Source organism: Rhinoraja longicauda, unplaced genomic scaffold, assembly GCF_053455715.1.
Source record: "Rhinoraja longicauda isolate Sanriku21f unplaced genomic scaffold, sRhiLon1.1 Scf000137, whole genome shotgun sequence".
NCBI classification, from domain to species: domain Eukaryota; kingdom Metazoa; phylum Chordata; class Chondrichthyes; order Rajiformes; family Arhynchobatidae; genus Rhinoraja; species Rhinoraja longicauda.
Window position 1 is genome coordinate 153,391 of NW_027601355.1, and position 7,126 is coordinate 160,516.

At 49.5% G+C, this 7,126-nt stretch overlaps 1 long non-coding RNA gene across 1 annotated transcript; it reads left to right on the forward strand.

Moving 5' to 3' along the window:
* The first annotated feature begins 286 nt into the window (after positions 1–286).
* On the forward strand, positions 287–5,222 carry LOC144590111 (uncharacterized). The gene is made up of 4 exons (XR_013546175.1): positions 287–385; positions 1,733–1,880; positions 3,405–3,496; positions 5,133–5,222. It is a non-coding gene; the product is annotated as an uncharacterized LOC144590111 (long non-coding RNA).
* Positions 5,223–7,126: the final 1,904 nt, after the last annotated feature.

Below are 7,126 nucleotides of genomic sequence, written 5' to 3' on the forward strand. Positions count from 1 at the left end.
TGAGGAACAGAGAGAGAGGGAGTGGGGGAGAGAGAGAGGGTGAGTCGGGGAGAGAGAGTCTGGGAGAGAGTGAGAGCACTCTGCAAAAGCCTGGCTTCACACGGAAGCAAGGCATAGATCTTGTTCGAGGAGGATGCAATGTTGAAAGCAAGACGCGTGACCTGTGAGAGTTGGTATTTTTTGGTGTTTGCACGGACTCTTTGTCTGCAGCCGACTTCCCACCTGATGAGCTGATCATTCTGTTTTAATCTCTCACCCTCCCTCTCCCGCCTCCATTCTCTTCTTCCAGATCCACCGTCAGACACAACTCAGGAACCCCAGGGAACAACGAGTGGAGACTCAAGTCAAGGATTGACCAGTGACCCAGCAGGGTCTGCAAGCTCAGGTATTAGTGGTGGGGAGCATGAAGCACAGGAACAGGCCCATTGTCCCACAATATCCGTGCCATTCAGAGGGTGGTGAAGGTGTGGAATTCTCTGCCTCAGAAGGCAGTGGAGGCCAGTTCGTTGGATGCTTTCAAGAGAGAGCTGGATAGAGCTCTTAAGGATAGCGGAGTGAGGGGGTATGGGGAGAAGGCAGGAACGGGGTACTGATTGAGAGTGATCAGCCATGATCGCATTGAATGGCGGTGCTGGCTCGAAGGGCTGAATGGCCTACTCCTGCACCTATTGTCTATTGTCTATTGTCTATTAAACATATCTCCCCTGCCTGCACGTAATCCATATCCCTCTATTCATTGCATGTCTACTTGCCTAAACAAAAGACTCCTTGATAGCCACTGTCTCTGATACTCAATGCCCTGACCGATGAAGGCAAGCATACCATATGCCTTTTGATCATTGCCACTTTCAGGTTGTTATGGACTTGGACCCCAAACCCCCTCTGCACATCAATGGTCTCAAGGGTCTCGCTATTAACTCCATTAATAGATAGAGTAGATGCACAGAGTCTCTTGCCCAGAGTAGGGGAATTGAGGACCAGAGGGCATAGGTTCAAGGTACAGGGGAAAAGATTTAATAGGAATTTGAGGGGTAACTTTTTCACACAACGGGTGGTGGGGATATGGAACAAGCTGCCAGAGGATTTAGTTGTGGCTGGGACTATCCCAACGTTTAAGAAACAGTTAGACAGGTACATGGATAGGACAGGTTTGGAGGGATATGGACCAAGCACAGGCAGGTGGGACTAGTGTAGCTGGGACATGTTGGCCGGTGTGGGCAAGTTGGGCTGAAGGGCCTGTTTCCAGGCTGTATCACTCTGTGACTCTATGAGGCCACCTGTCAGCTGTGGTCCGATGCTCGAGAAAAACTAATCTGTCCAACCTCCCCTACAGCTAAATACTCTCAAATACAGGGAACATTCTGGTAAAAACCCTTCTGTACTCTCTCCAAATCCGCCATGGAGGGGCAAAGCCTATTTTCCCTGTGGCTCAGGCAATTTAGATGGGATATTATAAACTAATGAGGAATATAGAGTGCAGGAAACTTTCCCCTCAGAGTCAGACAAAACTGGAGGGTATATATTTACGGTGAGGGGGGAAGAGAGTTAGAAGGCAGATGCCATCTCCAGAGAGTAGTGACCACCTGGAATACACTGTCAGAGATCTTTATTTGGGTGATGATGTTATATTTCATAGAGTACAGCGGAGGTTGGTGGATGTGGGTGGGGGTACAAGAGTCTGTGTGACTTTGAATGAACTGGACATTAACTCTAACCATCATCGTGCCCCCAGCCGCAGACTCCACACTCGGTGATCCGTGTGTAAACCACACCGTCCTGGATCAGCCCTGGAGGAGCACGGGTTGTACCAGCACTGAGTGCACCAGTGGGGACTGGAAGAATGATGAAAACCACAGAGTGGGGTGGTACAGATTTAAGAGGTAAAACAAAGAGATAATTCTATTAGTCAATGATGTTGAGAAAGTATCGGAAATGCAGGCCAGTGAGGTAAAGTGGATAGAGAGCAGGGCGATCAGTGACAGTAATGTGCCAATGAGAAGATATAGAAACCCTGGGGTCACCAGTGACAGTAATGGACAGTGTGGATACAGGGAGACTGGGATCATCAGTGACAGTAATTGACAGTGTGGATACACAGAGACTGGGATCATCAGTGACAATAATGGACAGTGTGGATACAGGGAGACTGGGATCATCATCAGTGACAGTAATGGGACAGTGTGGATACAGGGAGACTGGGATCATCAGTGACAATAATGGACAGTGTGGATACACAGAGACTGGGATCATCATCAGTGACAGTAATGGGACAGGGAGTGGTTTATTACCCAGAAAACACACCCAAAGGATGAGATGCAAATCAGTGCAAATATTATGTGTAAGGATCATTTAAATGGTCAAATAGGGAACCACACACTTTGGTCCAAATACATGCAAATAGGATTTGACAAAAGAGTGAGCCTGGACGTTGTGGACTGAAGGGCCATTACTGCACTGTACAAGCTGCATGACTCTGTTGAGGGGGCAATAAATGAATGAATCCCTGCGGTGAGTGAATATTGAGAGTCGGCCCAATGCCAGTCTCTCTCTGGGTGAACAAACTCCCTCAGTTCAGGGGCTGACTATCTGATTGTTATTTCAGTTCCGGCGGATGGAAGATTTCCGAGACTGTTGCTCCCACCCATCACTGCTCGGGGACCAGCCCGGGCTGGTTAAATGGTAGGGTCAGAGTTTGCAACTCTGGGGCTCGGGGATGGCCGGGGAGGGTCAGAAGAGGGGAGAGTGCCCCTGATGGGCACTGACAGGCGAAGCCCTGCCCCTGATGGGTGCTGACAGGTGAAGGCCCGCCCATGATGAGCACTGACAGATGAAGCCCCGCCCATGATGAGCACTGACTGGTGTAGCCCCGCCCCGATGGGCACTGACAGGTGAAGCCCTGCCACTGATGGGTGCTGACAGGTGAAGCCCTGCCCCTGATGGGCACTGACAGATGAAGCCCCGCCCCTGATGGGTGCTGACAGATGAAGCCCCGCCCCTTGATGGGCACTGACGGGTGAAGCTCCGCCCCTGACACATCGGCACCCATCATTGTGTTTCCCATCATAAGTTCATCAGTGATAGGAGCAGTATCAGTCCATTTGGCCCATCAAGTCTACTCCGCCTTTTAATCGTGGCTGATCTATATCTCCTTCCCAACCCCATTCTCCTGCCTTGTCCCCATAACCCCAGACCCGGCACCCCAGGGTGTCACCACCTGGAGCTGTTCTCAGTGCTGCCGTGGGGAGTGTGGGTGGTGAGGGTGAGGGCAGCAGCTCACCACTGACTGAGGCAGGTCAGACCGGACGGTGGGTTGTGATCACTCTGTTACACCGGTTCCAGATTCACATCCCATGCAGCACTGTGGGACCGGGTACATTTTACAATGTTTATAAACTTCATTCCAGGTCCCCATCCCAGTGTGGGAGACGGGGAGGTGACCAGGACAGTCTGGTTCAACTGGCATGGAAAGCACTGTGAGACACAGCATGAGATCAAGGTAAAACACTGCGGCGGTTTCTTTGTCTATCAACTGGAACTCACACTCTACTGTAACAAGGTGTATTGTACAGGTACGTCGCAGTTCCCAGTAATGCATCTGAGAGGTTGTTGGGAAAATCCGGCAAGTGCTGAGTCAGCAATTTTCCAAACACTGGTGATCATCTTGGTTCACAGTCCTACACCGACTGTCTGAGCCAAACCACGGGGGCCTGACCCCCACCCCGTCACTGACCCCAACACAAGTGTAGGATGGCCCCTGTCCCAGCTCACCCACCCACCCATTGCCCCCACCCTGTCACTGGCCCACTCACCCATAGCCCCCACCCTGTCACTGACTTACCTCACCCATTGCCCCCACCCTGTCACTCACCCATTGCCCCCACCCTGTCACTGACCCACCTCAAGTGCAAGATGTCCTCTGACCCAGCTCACCGACTCACTCATTGCCTCCATCCTTTATGGAGAAGACAGTTCCCTCGTTTCCCACTCACTCAGGTCCAAGCTGTCCCCTCCTAAGAAAGGGCAAGTAGAAATGTGTGAAACGAGCAAGTGTAGAACAAATAAACAGGCGGTAAGGAGGGAATGTGTGATTGGAGATCGGGCCTGTACTCGTTGGAGTTTAGAAAGATGAGGGGGAGATCACATCAAAGTATACCCTATAATGAGAGGCCTAGATAGAGTGGATGTGGAGAGGATGTTTCCAGTATTGAAAGAATATAGGGTCTGAAGAAGGGTCTCGACCCGAAAAGTCACCCATTCCTTCTCTCCCGAGATGCTGCCTGACCTGCTGAGTTACTCCAGCATTTTGTGAATAAGAATATAGGGCCAATGGGCACAGCCTCAGAATAAAGAGACATACCTTTAGATACGAGCTGAGGAAGATTTATCTAGCCAGATGGTGGTGAATCTGTTGAATTCATTGCCACAGAAGGCTGTGGACATTGGTATCTCCAAGACGATGGTATTTTTAAAGTGGAGATTAACAGTTTTTGATTACGAAGATGGACAAAGGTTTCGAGGAGAAAGAGAATAGGGTTGACAGGGAACGATATACAGTATCAGCCATGAATAAATGGCGGAGTAGTCGATGGGCCGAATCAGGGAGAGAGTGAGTCAGGGAGAGAGTCAGGGGGAGAGAGAGTCAGGGGGAGAGAGAGTCAGGGAGAGAGAGAGTGAGGGAGAGAGAGAATGAGGGAGAGAGAGAGTGAGGGAGAGAGAGAGAGAGAGAGAGAGAGGGTGAGGGAGGGAGAGAGAGAGAGAGAGTGAGAGAGAGTGAGGGAGAGAGAGAGAGTGTGAGAGAGTGAGGGAGAGTGAGGGAGAGAGAGTGAGAGAGAGAGAGAGTGAGGAACAGAGAGAGAGAGAGTGGGGGAGAGAGAGAGGGTGAGTCGGGGAGAGAGAGAGTCTGGGAGAGAGTGTGAGAGCACTCTGCAAAAGCCTGGCTTCACACGGAAGCGAGGCATAGATCTTGTTCGAGGAGGATGCAATGTTGAAAGCAAGACGCGTGACCTGTGAGAGTTGGTATTTTTTGGTGTTTGCACGGACTCTTTGTCTGCAGCCGACTTCCCACCTGATGAGCTGATCATTCTGTTTTAATCTCTCACCCTCCCTCTCCCGCCTCCATTCTCTTCTTCCAGATCCACCGTCAGACACAACTCAGGAACCCCAGGGAACAACGAGTGGAGACTCAAGTCAAGGATTGACCAGTGATCCAGCAGGGTCTGCAAGCTCAGGTATTAGTGGTGGGGAGCATGAAGCACAGGAACAGGCCCATTGTCCCACAATATCCGTGCCATTAAACATATCTCCCCTGCCTGCACGTAATCCATATCCCTCTATTCATTGCATGTCTACTTGCCTAAACAAAAGACTCCTTGATAGCCACTGTCTCTGATACTCAATGCCCTGACCGATGAAGGCAAGCATACCATATGCCTTTTGATCATTGCCACTTTCAGGTTGTTATGGACTTGGACCCCAAACCCCCTCTGCACATCAATGGTCTCAAGGGTCTCGCTATTAACTCCATAATTTTTCCAGAAATATGGGCTTCCAAAGTGCAACACCTCACACTTACTTGGATTAAATTCCATCTGCAGTTTCTCTGCCCATTTCTACATCTACATCCCGCAAATCTACATCCCGCTGAATACGTTGACAACCTTCCTCACCATCCGCACCTTCACCAATTTTATCATCTCCACACAGTTACAAAAGACACAAAGTGCTGGCAGGTCTAACTCAGCAGGTCAAGCAGCATCTCCGGAGAACATGGACATTTCCCAGTGAAACTACTAAGTCAGATTTGGACTTGCATAACAACAGCAGCCCCCATTTCAGTCTCCCAAGTTCCTGCCTAATAATGCTGTAATGAACCCTGCCCCAATTTAATACTTCCCCCAAGGTCCAGACAGACCAATTCATAACTCTCTTAAAACTATGGAGCTGTAATCTTTGTTGCCAAAATGTTCTCTCACTGAAACACCAGGAGATGCTCATTTCCTGGCTCATAAAAGGGAAGGTTCTTCCCCTTGATCGTTACATGGTTGCATTTTGGGAAGTCAAACTGGACAGGACCGACAGAGTGAATGAGAGAGTTCCCTGAAAGTGGAGTCACGAGTAGATAGGGTGGTAAAGAAGGCTTTAGGTTATGACGGGAATTGATAGGGTGAATGCACAGCACCTTTTATCCAGGGTTGGGGAAGCAAGAACCACAGGACTTAAATTTAAGATAAGAGGGGAAAGATTTAATAGGAGCATGATGGGCAAACATTTCATTTAGTGTGGTGGATGTATGGAACAAACTGCCGGAGAAGATAGTCGAGGCAGATACAATAACAAAATTTAACAGTCACTTGGTCATGTGCATGGATAATAACATTTTACCGGAATATGGGCAACATGTGGACAAATGGGACTAACAGATAAGTCGGCATGAACGAGGTGGGCCGATGGACCTGTTTCTGTGCTCTATGGTCAATCCCTGAAATTCACCCTGACTCTAAAGGGGAGTGGGAGGGGGCACGTGGAGTGAAGAACGTTTTTGATGGAGAGTGGGTGATGGGATATTAGATGATGCTGATATCTCCACATGGGCACTCCTTGAATTGCTGTACACATCTCTAAGTTTGATGCCATGTTGCGGTGTTGCCGCACTACCGTCTCTCGGTTCCTTCATTCCAGATCCCACGATCTCCACAGGGGAACAGACCCAGGGATCATCAACTGGAGAATCTACCCAGGAACCGTCTTCCGTTCCAGTGGGAGACACGTCCTCAGGTACCAAGCCCCCTCATACGTTATCGCCTGTCCTTGCAGCCAGCTTTTGGAGAGGACAGTAGTTTATTCTGCAGTGGACAACAATTCCCCTTGGATTGAGGTTGATTGAGGGAACCACTCCAGAAATACTGCCTCACCCGCTAAGTTACTCCAACACTATGTCTTTTTTTGTGAACCAGCATCTGCAGTTCATTATGTCTCCACATGGGGTTTAATATAGATATACAGTGTGGAAACAAGCCCGTTGGCTCTCCGAGTCCACGGTGACCAGTAACCAACACACTAGGGACAATTTACAATTTTTGCAGAAGCCAAATTAACCAACAAACCTATAAGTATTTGGAAAGTGGGA